This window comes from Eutrigla gurnardus, assembly GCF_963514095.1.
Source record: "Eutrigla gurnardus genome assembly, chromosome: 7".
In the NCBI taxonomy this organism is placed as follows: Eukaryota; Metazoa; Chordata; class Actinopteri; order Perciformes; family Triglidae; genus Eutrigla; species Eutrigla gurnardus.
Window position 1 is genome coordinate 9,285,185 of NC_139921.1, and position 19,932 is coordinate 9,305,116.

Sequence of the window (19,932 nt, forward strand, 5' to 3'; positions counted from 1 at the left end):
CAGACAAACCATCAGTGAGACACAATTGATATTGACTGGAGAGATTTTTGTTATTGACTGCATTGATCGACTGGTTTAATTGTAATGCTGTTTTGTTTCTGTTTTTTCAAGGTCATCAACCTATACCCATACCTATACCATCCTGTTCAATAAAAGTAAAGGAACTGTATGAGTTGTTCAGTGTCCTCTGTGGTCCTCTATGCCGACTTGAGTTCAAGCAGGCATTGATGGGAAGTGACTCGACAGTGAAGTAGGAGTAGATGGTGTCCATCTGTTTGAGAAGTTTGTTGATGTTAGAGAACAAAGTGTTAGGATTGTTGCTGCCGGATTGTATGATGGACGACTAGTAGGAGGCATGTGGAATGAAGGAAAGAATTTTAGTTTTTATGGGAGCCAATTGATTGAGACAGGAGGAGAGGGTGTCATTGTAGGTTGTGACCAGGTCAGCAGGGGAGGGATTCTGGATGAGGGTGGGATCAGGGATGGTGTTGGTCAAAAGGGAGGAGAGGGAGTCGGGCTGGATGAATTTGATATTCCGGAAAGTTATGGAGTGCTTCTGCTTGACTGGGATGGTAGGGATGAGAATATCCATGGTGATCACCAGGGCCCAGTATTTCAAAAGTGATCTGACTGGATTATCCTGGTCGGATTGAATTAAAGGGGCCCTATTATGAAAAATCGACTTTTGCATGTTTTTCAACCCTAAAATGGGTCCCTGGGGTGTCAATAAGTCCCCACAGAATCAGAAAAGACCACCATCTCCCTGTTTCACTTTCTCAGTTTGAAACAAATCCTCCCGATAAACGAACGGTTTGCAGAATGTCCACTAAATGACGTCAGCACCGAATTTTCCTGTGCCTTATATGGGTCATCTAGGCTCATTAGAATCGCTCCACCTGTGTGGTCCTGCCCACATAATCCCCATACCTGTTAGCTGTCAGTGTGATGTACATACAAACCAGTGAACCAAAATGCCAAAATCAACGGAAAGCGAGTTGGCAGTCCAATTGCTGATATTTACTGGCATCGTCGGAGCATCTACGATGGAAATGTGCGCACACGCGTCCGTAAATGTGTGTTTGTGTTCGACGCACTTCACCGACAGGAGCTTTGACAACATGGGTCGCTACAGCTCAGGATATACCTCTAACCTGGGGCTAAAGTTTGGATCAGTACCGACAGTCCGAGAGCCAACCACAGACACAGAAGCGGTAAGTTTCTAAATATTATGTAATATGCCGTGTTACAGTTTACCGTTTCTTTCTTAGCATTGGTGTGTTAGCATTGGCGTGTTGCGCTAAAGTTAGCATTGGCGTGTTGAGTTAAAAGCTTCCATTGTATTGATGTTGAGGACCGTTAACGATACGTAGTACTGCGGGGGCCCAAACCTGTAAAATAACGCTAGACATCAGTTTGCTTGGGAACGTTTTGTAGCTTGAATGCGGCAGCGAGAGCAGCTGATCTGTTTGTTTATACACGCCGATGCAAAGACGACGTCACCAAACGTTTGTTTTTGCACCGCTAACAAAGGGATTTTACGAGCTATTGGTGCGTCACCGCATCAGTTATAGTGAAATAGTAACGTGTTCCACATTTCAGATGTAGTGGTAAACTCTGTCTGTCTGTCTGACTGTCTGTCTGCTTACAGAGCAGCAGCTCACATCAGCGTCCCACAGCGACCCACCACAGCTACTGTTGGCACTCACCTGTCTAGGAGGACTACAGGCTCCTTACCCAAGTAAAGGTGTGTAGCCTGACATGTGGCCTACTTTAGATCAGGTTTAACAGCAACTACTAGTAGTTGTGCAGATGTGTATTTCTATTATGTGATATCATGGGTTTCATTCGTCCATACAACTCTGTTACAGCTACTGTGTCCTGCTAGGACTTTGGTGTTGGCACAGCCATGGATCCAGACCTGTTTCATAACCACTCCAATAAGAAGACCATCAAAGAGAGCTCGCCTGGACCCGGTAGAGGAGGAGGATACTTTGGAGGGCAGCTCTTCCTTGACTTCAGAAGAGCTTGATATGACCCTGCAGAGTCGGCCACAAACGTGGTTTGTGTTTGTGTTCTGATATAACTCTGAACTTCAACTGCTGATTAATTTGACAATAAAGTCTTTACAGTAATTGTAAAATGTAATTGTAAAATGTGTCATGGTTAATATTACTGAAGTAATGGTCAGGAAGACTGGAAGAATATGTTGCATAGAGGGATTTATTTTTTATAAAACACAATTGATAAACAAACAACAGACTGCTGTATTCCTCTTACACCATAACACCATAACCAGCTGTATATTTCATGCGTTTTGGAGAGAGAACATTCAGACAGACAGTTCCAACCAGGATGTCCCACCATGCAAGCCTCTTCCTCCTCCAGCTGCTGCATCCGTCTTCTTACCTAGTGTGAATCATGATAATCGTCATGTTATGTGAATAATAATCTCAACAGACAACTTGGTGTAACAAAGTAACACCCGTGGTGTCTCCATGCAGCAGACATGTTCTGTGTCTGAAGGCCCACATGGTCACCTAGATGAATATAGTACAGAATTTGAGCATTTCAACAACAAATCTTGTTAATATGGTAACCTGACTGACTTTGCTGACAAGCTGAGGTGTCAACCTCATGTTTGAATTTTGTAACAGTAAGTTTGGCACGTAATGTTGAGATGGAGCACAATCATATGGAGCTAGAACAGTCTCATAATTCATAAATGCACACAGAAATTCATAAATGCACAAAAAAGATTTACAAATGTATTTGGGGATTTGTATATACATGTGACTCAAAACACAAATACATTTTCAATGCACACACGAATATGTTTCATTTCATATGTAAGTAAAAAATATTCACATATAAAAAACAAGATTCATAAACATATTTCCAATGCACACACAAATCTAAAAAAAATCACAAATACATGAATGTTAAAGTATTTGCAATCTTCATCAAATACGCATTTGGGGCTTGTTACATTCATATATGAACTGTTGGACCTGTATTTACAAAGTGCTTTTAATTTGTAAACCTCCCTGCATTTGTGTGTGAAACTTTTGAGACTCCCCTGACGTGACTCTGATCCACAAATGTGTTTTTTCTAAGAGGAGGTTGTCTGTAGCCAATCAGATGTCTCCCTCCTTTACAGCCAATCACGTGAGTGTCTCCCCCAAAAGTCTAAAACACAACTCCGCCCGCACCGGTTCATCTTCCCCAGAATGAGGGAATACATTACTTCCATAAAATGCTTCTTTATAAAAGAAAAATAGATATTTATATAACTGTGCACCTAATCTATACAGCATAAAGACAGGGAGCACAGGAAGAAGGGAAATTATCTCCAGAAATAAGGTCGATTCTGGCTCTAGCACCCATATCCCTCCAACGCAACGCACTCATGTGATTGGCTGTAAAGGAGGGAGACATCTGATTGGCTACAGACAACCTCCTCTTAGAAAAAACGCATTTGTGGATCAGAGTCACGTCAGGGGAGTCTCAAAAGTTTCACACACAAATGCAGGGAGGTTTACAAATTAAAAGCACTTTGTAAATACAGGTCCAACAGTTCATATATGAATGTAACAAGCCCCAAATGCGTATTTGATGAAGATTGCAAATACTTTAACATTCATGTATTTGTGGGGTTTTTTAGATTTGTGTGTGCATTGGAAATATGTTTATGAATCTTGTTTTTTATATGTGAAAATTTTTTACTTACATATGAAATGAAACATATTTGTGTGTGCATTGAAAATGTATTTGTGTTTTGAGTCACATGTATATACAAATCCCCAAATACATTTGTAAATCTTTTTTGTGCATTTATGAATTTCTGTGTGCATTTATGAATTATGAGACTGTTCTAGCTCCATACAATCACGTTTATAAAACATAGCACACAGCCTATAATTCACAATTCAGCACATAATTCTGGAGGACGACATGATACTGACCAAATCCCGTTCCTTGTATATCTTTATGTGTAGAGGATCAGGTTTTTAATCCCGTTAATGTGATGTAAACAAACTGCCTGCATACAGGACGCTGTTTTCAGCGGGTTTTCATCCGTTTAAATATAATGTTGCGTCCCCATTTGGAAAACATGCAACTGTGAACTGTCAACAACACGGCACTACTAACGATATTAATTGTTGCCGAAATAGCTCACAGATACGTTACTTATAGAGCGAAGAACGCATCATTGGCGTCATTGTGCTTAGCGCTAGCTACGCTAACACACATCGAGTTACCGTCCAAAACGTTACGCAGACATGTTAACTAACCATTCAGAAATGTCCTGCTGCATCCACGGCGTAGAACTTCTACAGGAGCTGGTCCTGGTTCTGGGTCGGAGTCCGGTTCGAAGCGGTACGGCTGGACCGCTGTTAGTTTGTAGCGTAGAACCATAACCATGGCAACAAGCTGGACGCGGACAGCACGGGGCGGAGAGACACAACCACTTCCTCAGTAGGAGCGGGGTCGGGGGTCATCTCATTAGCATAAGGCTACACCCCGACAGAATCACCCGTTTGAAAAAGTGGGGTAAAAAAGCTGAAAATGAGGAGTGTGATCCACTCCGAAATACATGTTCCGATTGTTTTTTCCAGTTGAGGAATTCAAAGACCAGGTTTGGAGACATCAATAACTTATATTAACTTGTGGAAAAATAGCATAATAGGGCCCCTTTAAATCTTGATCTGATCTGAAAACTGGGTATTTCAACACAGATCCTGTGTTGAAATACCACAGATCCTGAATCCTGATCCTGAAGATCAGGATTCAGCTTTGGTAATCTAATCCTCCCTTGAATCCAGATAAAAGGCTGTATTTGGGTATTTCAAAACTTAAGGCAGAGATCAGGATCAACTTGATACCAACATTTCAGGATAATTTGGATCCCACCTCAGAGGCGGTTTTGACTTGGATTGACAATGTCTCAGCTCCGCTTCTTCTAGATATTGTTACTCAAGATGTTCATTACACTTCATCTAAATTGTCAGTGCATTACTTGAAACAAATTTGAGTAATTTAAGAACATTTAAGGTGTAGCAAAAGTGTTTGGCTATATTTCCTGAAACTGCTATAAATAAGAGTGACAGATACAGACAATTCAAACACTTTCCAGCACTTTATTCAAAATCCAACAATTTATCACTGCAATTGAAGCATTTCCAAGGATTTCCAGCACTCATACATACCCTGTCCTTAATAGCTGAGTGGGCTCTGAAAGTAGAAGAAAGGGAAGGAGTATGAGTAATATCTTTGTCTTCATTGGGAATCCACAAGTCACAGAAATTGTGTGCATGATGATAACAGCATGATTTTCCCAGCATTACTGTAGCATTCTGACACTTCTGAATGAACTGCATAGTTCATACACAACACATATACACAGTGTAATGTTAGGTTTCCAAAGCACTGTAGCAGTCTGGTCTGTTCACATGTAGCCTATTTTAAGTCTGCTGTGTGCCAATGACGTAGCGCTAATAGACTCCCAACAGGTTGATGTTAGTTTCAACAGTTATGGTATAATGTACGTCAGGTTAATTACCTTGTAAATCAAACCATGGACCGCAAAATTCGTAAACAAAGCCAGCGACCGCTAGCCCGCTAGCTGCTTAACACGCAAGTCAATGTAGCCGAGTTAGCTACCGTTAGCACGGCCGCGGCTCAATTAGAGATCGCTACAGCCTGGTTTTAAGTACGTGGCAATTCATATAGTTAGCTAGCACGATATGTAGGTTGGCGTTCATATGGTCCTTAAACCGCTAAACATTAGACGACGGTAAACTTACATTTTTGACGTGAAAGTCGTGCTCCCAGCTGCTCCTTCCGTGAAGTAGTCCGCCATGTTTCAGATCCGGAGGCGGAGACTTGAGATTTGGTCATCCGTATCCAGCCAGGTCGGGATCACAGTGATCCACCCGGCCAGTGTTTTGAAATACTCAGATAAAGTCAGCAGGATCACCTTGATCCATGACTGAGAAAAGGAGGATTTCATTATCCGGATTATTCTGATCCGGATTACAAGTTTTGAAATACTGGGCCCAGATGGTCAGAGCTGGACAGGTTGCTGATTGTGATGCCGGAGGTGCAGACAAGGTCCAGTGTGTGTCCTTTTTTATGGGTTGGAAAACCTTCTAATGTTGGGAGATGTTGAAGATGTTTAAGATGTCCAGGAGTTCTGTAGTGGATTTGGAATCAGATGAGTCAACATGTATGTTGAAGTCACCAAGTAGCAAAATGGACGGCGAAATGGCGCACAGTTCTGTCAGGAATTCTGACCGGGTCAGAAATGAAAGCAGGGTTAGGTTTAGGGGGGTGATAAATAATAACTGCAGTAAGCAGGGGTTTGGGACCAGACAGTTTAAAAGCAATGTGTTCAAATGAGGGGGGAGGGGACGTTTACTGAACTTGTAATAATGTTTTGTCTGTCTATTCCACCACCACGTCCATGGAGGCGTGGCTTATCAATGTATGAGTATTTGGGGTGTGTGGTCTCATTCAGTGAGAAATATTCTTCAGGTTTTTGCCATGTGTCAGTTATACAGAGAAAGTCTAGATTGTTGTTCGTTATGAATTCACTGAGTATGAGTCCCTTGCTGTTTAGGGATCAGTTGTTAAACAGCAAATATGAGATGTGGTTGGATTTGGACAGGCAGTTGCTTTAGCTATGGGGCGGAGGCAGGCAGATCGCACGTTAAAGTTAGTAAGTAAAATGTATTTATATAGTGCTTTTCACAGATAAAATCACAAAGTGTTTCACAATAAACCAAGTGCAACAGTTTTAATATAAACAAAGCGTACATGCAGATATACACCCAAGCAATTAAAAAGAGAGAAAGAGGTCTACCCAAACGCCAGGTTGTATAAGTTGGACTTAAGTTGCCCTTTAAAGATTTCCACAGTATCAGCCAACTTAATAGGGATTGGTAGAGCATTCCACAGCTTGGGGGCAACAGCTGTAAATGCTCTATCCCCACAGGTCTTCAGATGGGTGCGGGGGACCGACAGAAGATTCAGATTTTCTGACCTGAGGGAGCATACAGGGTTGTGGGGGAGAATTAACTCGGAAAGGTAAGCAGGGGTCTGAACATGTAGTGCCCCATATGTCAGTGTGAGTGTTTTGAAATGGATTCTGTAGGATACCGGTAACCAGTAAAGGGAGCGGAGAAGAGGGGTGACATGGGAGTATTTATTTGATTTTGTAAGTAGCCTAGCAGCAGCATTTTGGATGGATTGTAGGCGGTGAAGGACAGTATTGCTGAGAGAAGAGAAAAGTGCATTACAATAGTCAATACGGGAAGAGATGAAGGCATGGCTGAGCATCTCCAACTCAGTAGTGGAGAGAACACTCCTAAGCTTGCTAATATTGCGCAGACGGAAGAAACATGTTTTAGTGAGTGATTTAATGTGAGTTTCAAATGACAGTGATTTGTCAGCCTGTAGCTACTGAGGCATTGACAAGAGCTAATACAGCAGGCCAGATGGACTGTAGGACTTTTAGGAACAATGAAGGTGGAATTAAGTCCAGGGGACTAGAAGAAGTGTTTTTATTTTCTTGATAATGTCAAACAGATCATTAAGGATAATGGGTTGAAAAGAATTTAAAATACTACCTAGGCCTAGATGGTGGAAGGCTGTCAATAAGTAGGCGTGGTCCAAATTGAATACTAGACCTAATAATGTTTACTTTCTCAACAAAGAATGAGAGAAAGTTATCACAGTCATGTTGGGAAGATGTTGGTACAACAGTGGCATGAGATGACACAATTTTACTAATGGTGTCAAATAACACCTTAGGTTTTCTCTTAGAGGAGGAGATTAAGTCAGCAAAGTATGCAGTCCTGGGGCCGTATTCCTAAAGATTCTTAGTGCAAAGAGTTGCTCCTAGTGGCCAAATTCTAAGAAAATTCTTAGAATCATGATGTTTTCTTAGAATTTCCCCTAAAAGTGAAGAGTAGATCCTAGTAAAGATAAAAGCTATTCCTAAAGAATCCTAGCTCTTAAGAGAGCTCCTAAGGTGAGATCTGTTAAGAGCAGGGAAGAGGACTTTTAAGCGGCTTAGGAGTTCCCTAAGCAGAGGACAAAATGGCGGACGGAAGAGGCAGGAGAGATATTCTCCAAACACTGGATGACAGTGAATTAATGAAACGCTACAGATTGGATCGTGCAGGAATCATGTTTGTGGTTGATCTCATTAGAGATGCACTTACTTCTCCAACCCAACGCCACAATGCAATACCACCCGAAATGAAGGTCATCACAACGCTGAGGTATTTGGCAACAGGGAAAATGCAACAATGCAGCAGTGATGACTTGGGTCAGTCACAACCCTCCATCAGCAGGGTCATCAACCAAACATTGACAGCATTGTCACAACCGCATATTGTGACACAATTTGTTTCATTTCCGCTGGATGCCCGCACTTTACAAGCTCACAAAAGGGCATTTATGGACATCGCAGGATTCCCCGTTGTTGTGGGTGTAATCGATGGGACACATGTCCGAATAAGTGCACCGTCAGAAGATGAAGCCATCTTCGTGAACAGGAAGAGATTTCACAGCATTAATGTTCAACTTGTTTTCAATGCTGACTATGAGATTTTGGACATTGTTGCTAAATGGCCAGGCTCAACACATGATGCCAGAATGCTCTCTGAAAGTGGCCTCAGACAGCTTTTCGACGGACATCATGTGCCAGCAATTGCCACTTGTTAGGGGACAGTGACTACCCATGCAAACCATGGCTCCTAACGCCTTACCTCCAGCCACGCCAAGGACCGCAACTAAACTACAACAGGTAACCCAAAATATATAGAATTATGCATGGAAATAAAATGTAAACAGCATGGAGTATCCTAATAGTTTAAATATGTCCCACAAATAATGTACATTTTGATTTTGTCTGTATTAACTTGTAGGGCCCATAAGACAACAAGGGCAGTAGTGGAGCGTGGCATTGGCCAACTTAAGAGGCGCTTTCATGTTCTCCACGGAGAGGTGCGGCTGACCCCTGATAAAGTCTGCAAAGTCATCATAGCTTGTGCAATACTACACAACATTTGCAAGGCTAGACAGATTGCAGAACCTCTCGAGGGTGATGGTGATGAAGACAGCGATGATGATGATGATGATGGTGGTGATGAAAATATTCACTTTCCACAGGGGAACTTGGCCCAAAGTGGACTGCTTTACAGAGCCCACTTTACAAATTTACATTTCAGGCAAGTTACAGTTTATGTAATTTGAAAACTTGTGAATGCATTGAACTAATGTACCACATAGTTTTACTACACATCACCTACAATAGTTAAATACATGACACATATTACTCACAAAGACACAATATCTATTTGTCATTGGATTTATTTTTTAGGAGCTCAATTTTAAGTCGATAGTACTCCTCCTGTAGGCATAGAACTTTTTTCTGCTGCCTGAAGACATCCATTGTCAACTCCAATCTTCTGTCCTGCAGGGATGGTGTCGGAGCAGCAGGTGCAGCAGGCAGGCTGAACTCTGATGTTTCAGGCTGAGGGTCGTACGCCTGCAATGTTGAGGGGCCCGGTTCCTCTGATGGCTCCATGCTACAGAAAGGGAAATACATGTAGTTTAATTATTGTTTTGTTTGAATTGATTTAGTAGAATGAGCATGCACAAGAGATATGAGAAATGGCTTATGCAATGAATTAACACTGTTCCTGATATTTTGTTTACCTGCCTGTTGATATATGAAAACTCATTTGTCCTACCTTTCATTTCAATGGCCTGCATCATTGAGTCAATGCCTTCCCTCAGCCCGGTGATACTAACTTCTGACTGCCCCAGTATATCAAACACCGTTTCTGCAACCTGGGACAGCTGCCTAGCAGGTGGTCCACCCCCTAAAAAGAAATCCAGTCCAATTATGTACACAATAATAAGCCATTTAAAATTTACTTTGCCAGCAGGTGTAAGTAAGTGGTATATCGCTCACCTGTGCGTGAAGAGTCACGTTTGTGTGCTGCAATCTCCTCTCTTGCTTTTGACTGCAACACATACCACCGCTTCTAGCAATCCTCACTTGTCCGCACAACCAGCGGAAAGGAGGCATTTATCTGTTGTGCTATAGTTTCCCATGCTTGCTTCTTGGCTTGTACTGTGACACTGGGGCCAAATTTACCTCTCAAAACACTTTTATGCTCATTGACCAATTGAGCCAGGAGCAAACACTGTTCCTCTGTCCAGTTGGGTTTCCTTGTTCTTTTCTTCTCCATTGCTGTTCACTGGTTTGTGGTAGATTTGAAAGCCAACCAACACTGCTTCTTATAGGCCGGTCAGCAATCACAGACATTGCTGAAAGCTGAGCCATTTTACCCTCGTTAATACCAAATTTAGTTGAAATGTTGAAAGTTGAAAGTGCAAAAATTACCAGCATGGCAATTAATATAAGCAAATAAATATAACTATCACTATGTGAATACTGTGCAAGTGGGCCTAAGTTTTCACACATTTTGTAGGATGATTTTAAAGTATAGCTTACTATTCATTTAACAGATATTTTCTTTTGTGTGAAATATTATTTACAATTACACAGTCTTCATAAGATTAGATTCTATGATTAAGTTTATCGATTTGAGGGTCCATCCTTTGCCCATTATCACCAAAAGTATATTTTTTATCTAGCTTTTAGGATCAACCAATCACAGCTTTTGAAATGATGACTCATACCTAGCAACGGGGTCAACCACACCTCCTCACTTAGATAGGAGTTTCTGTCCATTCCTTGCTCAGAGTTCTCTGAGAATGTTCTGGAATCACTCCTAAGCTAAGACTCCTTGCTAGGAATTTTTAGGTTAAGTTAGGAGCTCTCTGAGAGGATTCTCAGAATCTTTAGGAATACGGGCCCTGTGTCATTAGAGCACAGAAAATTCGTCAACACCCAACTATTTCCCCCATAACTTTTAACAACACCACACACTCCATATCGCTGTATGCTGATGACATATTATTATATTTTGATAGAGCACCTATATCATTACCACATATTTTGGATACTTTTCACGAATTTAGCTCTCTATCTGGTTACAAAATCAATTGGACCAAATCGGCGCTTCTCCCGTTAAACTCTAAACTGAACCTGAGCTCATTGCCTCAGCACATCCCAGTGGTCAAACAATTTAAATACTTGGGGGTGGACATTTTTCCCTCATTAGCTAATATTGCCAATAAGAATTTTCAGGGCATCTACAATAAAGTTGAGGCGGATCTCAATAGATGGTCTCACTTGCCAAAATCGTTACAAGCTCGTGTGTCAATTGTTAAAATGGATATTTTACCACGCATACATTTCTTTTCTTCGATGTTGCCCTTACCACCCCCAATTGATTACTGGAAAAAAGTCCATTCTTTGGTCTCAAAATTTATTTGGGGAGGGAAACGGCCGCGTGTGAAGTTAACAACACTTCAACGACATAAAACAGAGGGTGGTCTTACAGTGCCTAACTTTAAATATTATTTTTGGTCATTTGTATTAAGACCACTCACAGATTGGCTTAACCCCAATTCTGATCCCAGTTGGAAATCTATAGAAAAGAATCTAGCATCCCCACACAGACTGGAGGATCTGATTTACTCCGCTGTCCCTTTCAAACGAGCTAAGCTGCGGCTTGGTCCTATAATGAGTTTCCTCTTATCAACGTGGGTTGTTGCTGAGAAGGAATCTAAGAGTACATGTAAATGGCACCTGAATAGTCCACTCTTCAACAATTATTCCCTACTCACTGGGGGGGTCCCATTCTCATTCCCAGACTGGAGCTCTAGGGGTATCTATGTTTTAGCAGATGTATATAACGAGAACGGGCTTCGTGACTTTAATGATCTGAGACTGTCCTATCAATTGCCTGGAACGTCTTTATTTCTGTACTTTCAACTGCGATCATCTATGAAAGCATATGTAGTACCATGGAGTTCTCCTCTTACTACCCACCCTTTGCACTCCATTTTGTACAACAGTGGACGAAAAAGAGGTTTGGTCTCCCGGATATATCCACTTATTCGGGATGCCTCCTATAAAACCCTCCCTATCTTACATGTATGGTCTAGTGATCTTGAACACTACATCGGAGGTGAATCACTGGACTGGGAAAAGATTTGGTCCTCGATCGTCTTTGCTTCCAAAAACCCAGACCATCAACAGATCCATTTCAATTATATCCACAGGACTTACCTCACTCCTAGGAGAAACTTTCTCATGAAACGTTTGGCATCTCCAATCTGCTCCTTGTGTTCAGATGGACTTATAGGCTCATACATGCATATGTATTGGGAATGCAAGGGTTTGGGGTGAGGTATGTACTACTTTATCTAATGTACTGGATGTCACTGTACCATGTTCTCCCACTGTGCTACTCTTGAATGATACCACCCCACTAAAGATGACATGCTGGAAAAGACGTATGCTCTTGACAGGCATCACTGCTGCCAAGAAGATGCTGGCTTTACGCTGGAAACCTCCACATACAATCACTAAGTCCCAATGGATTAATACATACATTGACATAATTAATATGGAGCTATCAGTGGCAAGAGTGCACAGTGCTAGAGCTGATACTATTCTGGCATGGCAAACAATGACAGATAAGATTAAGGAATTGCTGTAATCACTACCTGTAATAACGTGAAAAAACAAACAAAACAAAAAAACATGTCCTGTTGGAGTTTTACAGAGATCCAGGGTTGAGGGGGCGGGTGGGGTGGGGGTTGGGGGGGGGGGGGGTCGCCGCTAGGTTTTTTCTTTGTTTTCTATTTTGTTTAGTTATTTTTCTTTATTACTCTTTCTTTCTTTATTTATTTTTTTTCATTTTACTACAATATGCCGGTAATATTGTCTGAATGCTGTACCTGTTTACATTTAAAAACAATAAAAAGTTGTTTACAAAAAAAAAGGAATACGGGCCCTGGTTTCCTTGACTGAGTTATTAAAGTCATGCATGAGTTTCTTATTTATTTATTTATTTATTTATTTATTTGTTTATTTCGGGCATGTCAGTTAAATCATCATCACACATCATTTTCACATAGTAACAAAAAATACACATGGCCGAAAGGGAAAGCGGGAGAAGCCAAGGCTTATCTAGTCCCCCCCCATTACACACAGGATAGAATCAGAATCAGAATATTTTCTTTTCATTGCATTTTTCATTTGACATAACTTTTCCTTTTCCTAGTGACATTTGACATAACATGTTACAGCAGTAGGTGGTACAGAGAGAGCTGAAACAATCTGTGTATTGTTAAGAAACAATCTGTGTACTTCAAGCCCAGTGGATTTCCACGGGCGTTCAATCTTGCGGTACTTCCTTCTTAGACAACGAACAACATCCGTCATCCAAGGAGAAGAGCTGCAGAAGGCCTTAGATTGCCATGTTTCTATCACAAACAGAAAATCTAGGTTCTCCCTTTAGAACAGCTCATTGAGGATGTGGACCTTGTTCGCCACAAAGTGGGCGTTTATCAAGGACATATTCACAGAGGAGAGGGCTTTAGATTCAGCAGTGAGTGATGAGGAGCAGTCAATGGTCCAAATCACAGGTGGGCTGCAACAATCCTGGTGGAGATGGGTTGTCAGATGGAGATGGGCGGCATTGACTTGCTTACAGTGGAGCATTTCCACGAAGGGAGGCCTTACAGTTAAAACAGTCTGTATGGGAAAATGGGCCAGTGATGGTGTTGTTGCTCTAGAAGGACAATAGGGAGGGGGGGGGGGGGGGTTAACACTGAACAATCACTAAATCTGAATAAAACAAATATCATGTTTTTTGGGAACCACAAAATACAAGATCAGATACAGATAGAGGTGGTGAGCATCGAAAGGGTAAAGGAAAATACGTTTTTGGGAGTGATGATAGATGATAGACAAACTATGCTGGAAACCTCACATTAAACACGTCAAATGCAAACTGTCTCGTAGTATTTCTATTTTAGTTAAAGCAAAACAAGTGCTGGATCATAAATCACTGTATATTCTGTACAATTCACTCATTCTTCCGTATTTAGATTACTGTGCAGGGGAAACACCTACAAAACTACACTTCGACCACTTTTTATTTTACAAAAAAGAGCAATAAGAACTATCTACAAGGTTGATTACAGGGCACACACCAATGAATTATTTTGTAAATCTAAGATTTTAAAAATTTCTGACTTAGTAGAGCATAAAACAGCTCAAATTCTATATAAAGCTAAGAACTATTTACTACCAAAAAACATACAGAATATGTTTTATGAAAAAAGACAAGGTTATGAATTAAGGCAAGGCAAGGCAAGGCAACTTTATTTGTATAGCACATTTCATACACAAGGCAGACTCAAAGTGCTTCACATCATAAAACAAAGTGAGAAGAAAAAGAAAAAAAAAATAGAAGAATTAAAAGAAAATAATAAAAAAAATTTTTAAAAATGCATTACAGAAAGAAAAGAGAATAAAAACATATTTGCAATAATTAAAAACAGTGCAGACATTAAAAGATTTAGCAGAAAGCTATGGTGAACATAAAAGTTTTCAGTCTAGTTTTAAAAGTGGTCAGAGTTGGGGCAAGTCTAACATCTTCAGGAAGTTTATTCCAGCCATTTGTTGCATAGTGACTAAATGATGCTCTCCCGTGATTGTTGTTTACTCTGGGAATCACTAACAGATTGGTCTCAGAAGATCTTAGTGGTCTAGAAGTCTTATGTAGTGGGAGCATATCAGTGATATACTTCGGTCCTAGACCATGTAGTGATTTATATGTGAGCAGGAGGATTTTGAAATCAATCCTCTGACATACAGGGAGCCAATGTAAGGATTTAAGAAGTGGTGTAATGTGCTCACATTTTTTGGTCTTTGTAAGAACTCTAGCAGCAGCGTTCTGAACAAGCTGTAGCTGCCTGACAGTTTTTTTCGGAAGACCTGCAAGGAGACCATTACAGTAGTCTAGCCTACTAGTAATAAAGGCATGTACAAGTTTTTCTAAGTCTTGAGCTGACATGAGCCCTCTAAGTCTTGCTACATTTTTTAGGTGATAGTAGGCTGATTTTGTTACTGATTTAACGTGACTGTCGAAATGTAAATCAGAATCCATAATAACCCCAAGATTTCTGGCTTTGTTTGAGGTTTTCAGGGACAGAGAGTGAAGGTGTTGAATTACTTTAAACCTTTCTTTTTTAGCACCAAAAACAATTATCTCAGTTTTATCCTCATTTAGTTGTAGGAAGTTTTGGCACATCCAGTCTTTGACTTGCTCAATGCACTGGCACAGAAGATCTATGGGGCGATAGTCGTTTGGTGATAGTGCTACATAGATTTGGGTGTCATCGGCATAGCAATGGTGGTCAATGTTATTATTTTGCATGATTTGTCCTAGTGGGAGCATGTAGATGTTAAATAAAGTCGGCCCCAAGATTGAACCTTGGGGGACTCCACACGTTACATTGGTAGGTTCTGATACAAAGTCGCCAATGGAAACAAAATAGTTCCTATCTTGTAGATATGACTTGAACCAGCTTAAGACTGTGCCTGAGAGCCCCACCCAGTTTTCCAACCTGTCCAAGAGTATTGAGTGGTCGACAGTGTCAAATGCAGCACTGAGGTCTAATAGCATTAATATTGAAGTTTTGCCAGAGTCTGTGTTAAGACGGATGTCATTTACAACTTTAATAAGGGCCGTCTCGGTGCTATGAAAAGGTCTAAATCCTGACTGGAAGTTGTTGTGGCAGCCAGTTGAAGCCAGGAAGTGATTTAGTTGTTGGAGGACAACTTTCTCAATTATTTTACTTATGAAGGGTAGATTTGAAATTGGTCTGTAGTTGTTGATAATAGAGGCATCTAGGCTCCGCTTTTTTAGAAGAGGTTTAATGACTGCAGTTTTGAAGGCCTTTGGGAAATTGCCTGATTGAATGGAGTTATTAACTATTTGCAATACGTCTATTGATAGGCAGTCAAAAACATTCTTAAAAAAGTTGGTAGGTAAAGCATCAAGGCAGCAGGTGGATGATTTTAGATTTGTCACCGTTTCCACTAGAGTTTTAGAGTCTATGGCATTAAAGCTTGCCATCATTGCTGTGTTACTTTTGCCTGAACAGGGTGGTGATCCAACTTTTTTGTTTGAGATATTGATGGCGCGTCTGATGCCTTCAATTTTATTGGTATAAAAGAATGCAAACTCATTGCATTTCTGTGTGGAGTGGAGTTTAGCTGGTATTTGTGTTGGGGGGTTGGTCAGTCTGTCAACAGTTGCAAATAGGGTTTTCGCCTTATTAGTGTTGTTGTTTATGATATTGGAGAAGTATGTTTCTCTCGCACTTTTTAAGACTAAATTGTAGGCCCGAAGGCTCTCTTTATAGATGTCATGGTGAATATGAAGTTTAGTACTCCGCCAGATTCGTTCAGCCTTCCTGCACTCTCTTCTCTGGGCTGTCACAACAGCAGCTTTTCTCCAGGGTGCCTTTTGCTTACCAGAAATTGTTTTAACCGTAGCAGGTGCAATGACATCTATGACATTCAGAATTTTGGAATTAAAGATGTTTACGAGGTGTTTAAGAGGAAAGTTAAACCCAAAGGTTCGCAATTTCCGAACAACAAAGAAGGGTTTCTGTGTCACCATCTGTGGAGTAAGATTATGGAATAGATTGAGTCTTGAAATAAAAAATACATTGAGTTAATTGCTGTTTAAAAGAAGACATCAAGAATCTATTCTCCAAAGGTACACTGATAGTATTGTTTAAAAGAAGACCAAAAAAATAAATAAACCAAAAATTCATGTGTGTGTATATGTGTACATTTATATGTGTATATGTATGTGTGTATATATGTGTATGCAGGTGTGTTTATATATGTATATGTATGTATATATATATGTATATATGACATATATGATACTTCAGGGCTACTTTTATACTTTTACATACTGATAATTAATGATCCCCGAAGAGCGTCTATGTGTATAAGAAATGGCTATGAATAATTAATATCAGTAAAAGATGTTGGCTATAGATAACTATTACGGGTACTAATAATAATGACGATGATGATAGTAACTGTGTATGTATATGTGTGATTTAAGCACAGCTTAATTCTTAAAGGGGTAGGAGTAGTTTATACTTCTTCCACCTCCTTTTCGTTCATGTAAATTCAATCTGTTTTCTCTGACTTGCTTTCATTATTTCTGTTTAATTTTGTTTATTTACGGCTTACTTATTGTTCCTTCATATTGTACTATTTGCTATTATTTATTATTATATATTTTAACATTTACATGATCTAAATAAAAAAATAAACAATGACCTGAGGTGCAACCGGAGAAGAAGAGGGAGATTCGGTTGTGAGTGACCGAGGTGTATTGAGCGACAAAGTAGACCAGGGGGGCGTGGCAGATCAACAGTCATGAACGTGTGGCAGATTGGACAGTGTGGAGGACATTGTCTGTCAGCATGCTGCTACCTAGCCAGCTCGGATGAACCCCATCAGCTCTAAAAAGGGAGGAACGATTCGAGAACAGATTAAAATTGTCAATAAAACCTAAATTGTGGGCAATGCAGGAGGACTGAAGCCAGGTACTGCGGCTGAGGATTCTGCTAAAACTTTCTGCTCCACAGGCCAGAGTTGGAATAGGACCGGAAATGAAGACGGACTTTCCACAGCTTGTTAAAAACCTAAAAAGATATTTAAAATCATTTTTGGTCAGCTCTGACTGCTTTCTAGTTGAATCATTTGATCCAACATGCATTACTACATTACATGCATTACAGTTCAGCAGCGCTGGAAGTTTGTCCAGTATGCTGGGGACAGTGGCTCCAGGAAAACAATGTTTTTTATGATTGAATCTCCAATTATTATTGTGGTTGGGGAGGAAAGGGGGCGGGGGAGTGACGGTTTCTGGCTCCCCTGGCAGCCAGTGGCATCGGTGGTCCACGGGGTCCGCTGGTATTACAGTTATGCCCCGGTCCAGGAGAGGAGGAGGCGCGGAGAGATCCGCGGGGTCAGCAGGCGTTGTGGCTATGTCTTGGACCGCGGGGACGTCAGCTGGGTGGACCGGGCCATCATCGGCCAAAGCAGAGTAGCGGTTGGAGAGGTTAACGGAAGGTGGAGAGACAGACCTGGCCGAGCCTCTCTTACGTCCCCGGACTTCCACCTCAGCCCAGGTTGACCCATGATTTGGGGTTGAGCAGCAGGGCCGCCAACTGGTGGATAGATCCCACACTAATGTATCCTGAAGGGTTGTGCTTGGTTGTTGTTTTGGACTGTTCAGCTGCTAAAAAACTGGACGATACTGGGAGACGGGAGGAGAAACTGGTCAGCAGTGAGTCCTTTTTCTGCAGTTCGTCAGCGAGCCGACCGATGTCCTCCTTAAGGTCTGATATCTTTTTGCCTTTTTCAAATGCTCACTGTCTTCACCAGGCATGGCAGGCATAGTTGCCAGGGCCTCAGCTTCCCCAGCAGCAGCAGGAGAGAATGGTTCTCGTAGCGATCCTGACGTTTGATCATTAAAATATGCAGACTGGATAACAAATGTGCTTAAAATAGACCAGTTTCAAAAGCGTGTCTTAAAATATGAGCTTGAAAATTGATAAAAAGTAACAACGGATAAGAAAGTAACTATAAGGGGAGCAGTTTCCCCTGGCGCCCAAACAAAACTGAGCACCGGCACAGGAATTGTGCGTTACAAACACATACTGTGTAGGTTGTTGTGATGATGACGTAGTGGTATTGTGGCACTGTGCACAGCTGACAGGAAGAAAGGGATAGCAAAAGTGGATCGGTCAGACAAGGAGTAAACACACTTTCTACAAGAGGCTCTGTGGATGTAATGGGGTCCACGTAAATGTCCAACTGTTTTGATGCCTGAGATGCACAGAGGAGTGGTGAAGTAGTTGAGTTTGCGCAGTTGCGAGGCAGAGTACTTCAGAGATATGCCAGCCGGCAGGATGTAACGATGAGTCTGAAGTTGTTGGTCGGTAGCCACGGACTTGATGACCAGGGATGGAGTGAAGTGCAGAGAAGGGAGTGTCCGGTAGTGTGACAGCAGCAAGCTGGCTATTTTTTTGGTGGTTGCCGGCTGGCAGGAGGCTGCTAGCTAACCTGTTGTCCGGGAGCAGGAGTTGTGGCTGCCACGCGAACTGCCTGTTTATCTTTTTGTAAGGGAATAATATCTACAGATAGTCATTATTCCTTTTACACACATTGTATTTGTCTTCAGTAATGTAAAACGTTTTTGATCTGTATTGGTTTCAATATTTATTTTTTCTCTGATTACCAAGGCCTAGAACAAATTTCTAAAGTCGTCTTCAGTATTGTGTCCGTGATTTGAATAAAAATCTGACATCCCATTTCCATTTTCTTTTGTTTTGATGGTGATACAACTATTTATACATTCATGTGAAATCACTGCAGTTGCTTACTCTACATCCTTTATCCCTTCCCCACTTTCCAATTACTCGTCCTGCTTCAGCTGCTTTTTCATCTCTACTCTACTGATTCATGCTCAAAATGTTCCACTATTTTATACAACTTTTAAATCTCATTTATACTTTTGAAAACATTCAACACAGCTGATTGAAATTTCCTAATTTGACCCAATATCCCACTTTACCAACTCATTGATACTCCTTCAGCTGCTTCTTCATCCAAACTAAAGCCTGCAATCCATTTAATGTCAGCATTTCAACAACCAGCATGCTGCAATTTGTTCTTTATGGTCCCATGTCCTTTTTGATTACCACACACACATTTTAAATATTTATTTATGCCCACATATAAAGAAGTACAAGGGTTCTTGCACAAGGGACATAAACACTGCCAGTGCAGTTGACAATGGAAGACGGTCAGACACAAAACGCCTGGGCAGCTGAACGCAGTTACATACAAAATGACCTACAGGTCAGATAGAAGACAGACATTTAAGGATA

General features: G+C 41.1%; 1 long non-coding RNA gene across 1 annotated transcript; it reads left to right on the forward strand.

Annotated features, from left to right (window-relative positions):
• The first annotated feature begins 848 nt into the window (after positions 1–848).
• On the forward strand, positions 849–2,001 carry LOC311015728. Its single transcript, XR_014597404.1, has 3 exons — positions 849–1,211; positions 1,649–1,744; positions 1,869–2,001. It is a non-coding gene; the product is annotated as an uncharacterized lncRNA (long non-coding RNA).
• Positions 2,002–19,932: the final 17,931 nt, after the last annotated feature.